This window comes from Orycteropus afer, unplaced genomic scaffold, assembly GCF_000298275.1.
Source record: "Orycteropus afer afer isolate SDZICR_OR568_19922 unplaced genomic scaffold, OryAfe1.0 scaffold01358, whole genome shotgun sequence".
Lineage (NCBI taxonomy): Eukaryota > Metazoa > Chordata > Mammalia > Tubulidentata > Orycteropodidae > Orycteropus > Orycteropus afer.
In genome coordinates, this window is record NW_006922945.1 from 38,856 (window position 1) to 40,591 (window position 1,736).

The window sequence follows — 1,736 nt, forward strand, 5'->3', positions numbered from 1 at the left end:
AGAATGGCCAGACTTCATCTCACCTGTTTTGGTCATGTTGTCAGAAGGGATCATTCCCTGGAGAAGGATGTCATGCTTGGTAGGGTGGAGGGTCGACGAAAGAGGGGAAGGCCTTCAACGAGATGGATTGATGTGGTGGCTGCGATGATGGGCTCAAGTATAGCAGGGATCATGGAGCTGGCGCAGGATTGGGCGGTGTTTCCTTCTGCTGTGCATGGGGTCGCTATGAGTCGGAAATGACTCGACGGCACATAACAACAACAACAGCATAACCCTGAAACTTGAGATGCATTTAGAACTGAGAAAAATACACACTTGTTACCTTTGAAATATATGTAAAGAAGTTGAAGGTGGGGTGGGTGGGCTGGGAAAAAAAGAGACATACAAAAATGTTCATAGCAGCATTAGTCATTTCATATATACATCAACTGCAAAATGAATGAAAAAAAAGTGTGAGGTACAGTGTAAACAAAATGGAATATGACAGTATACACTGCTACTAGAAACAATATGAATGCACCTAATTAAAAATCATACTGTGTGAAAGAATCTATATTCAAATGAGCACATATCATATGATTCCATTTATAGGGACTTCCTGGATTATGAATGTGTTCCATTCATAAGTCTGCATTTAAGTAGAATTAGTACATAAGTCAGAATAGTTAGGTACAGTTTATATCTAATGGCAATTGCTCAGATGTTTGTCTTAGTATATATACTGTCCTTTCTATGCATAAAAAGTTTCAAGAAACATTTCTAGATACACTAAAACATCTTTAACATAACAATAATAATGTTAATGTTTGATGTGCATCACAAATATACATGTTTGTTATTATGAACTACTGTATGTACCTTGAATTTTTAATATAATAGGCTGTAAGGGGTTGGTTTGTAACTACTGGTTGTAGGTAAATTGGTTGTTCATAACTCTGGGCCTGCCTATATAGTATTTCAAAACACAGGAAAATCTAATCTATGATGATAGATTTCAATAGATTGGAATTGATTGTGGTAGGTACTAGGGAGCTTCTGAGAGCTGAAAAATTCTTTATCTTGGTCTAGATATTTTAAATTGAGATATGCATAAGTAATAACTCATCAAACTGAATAATTAAACTCATGCATTTTACTCTTTGTGAACTAAGCCTCAATTTAAACAAACAGAAAAATGAAGAATTTTCTTGGATATCTTCTCACCTCCTGTACATCCTATGTCTTCTTTACCAAAACCAACCTATTGTCACCGAGGTGATTTCAACTCTTAGCGACCCCATAAGGTTTCCAAGGCTGTAAATATTTACAACAGACTGGCTCATCCTCCTCCCAGGGAGTAATTTCTGTGGGTTGTTCAGTTAGCAGCCCAAAGCATAACCAGTGCATCGCCAAAGCTCCTTAGCCCATCATTAAACCAAACCAAAAACCAAACTCACTGCCGTGGAATACGATCTGACTCATCACAACTCTTCCTTGGGTTTCTGAGACCATATCATTACGGAAGTAGATTGCCTAATCTTCCTTCTGAGAAGTGGTAAACTGTGGTGTGCAAAATTGGTGACCAAAACAACTGCATTTTACCTGTCCCTGCATTAGAAACTTTTATACCGTCTTGACAGTGCCAGGACATTGGATTCCTCTTATTAAATAAAGTAGAAACAATTTCTGGGGTTGGGTGAGTGTCATGTGGCAATTTAACAGTCAATCAGTAGAACTTTATTGCCACTTATGATACC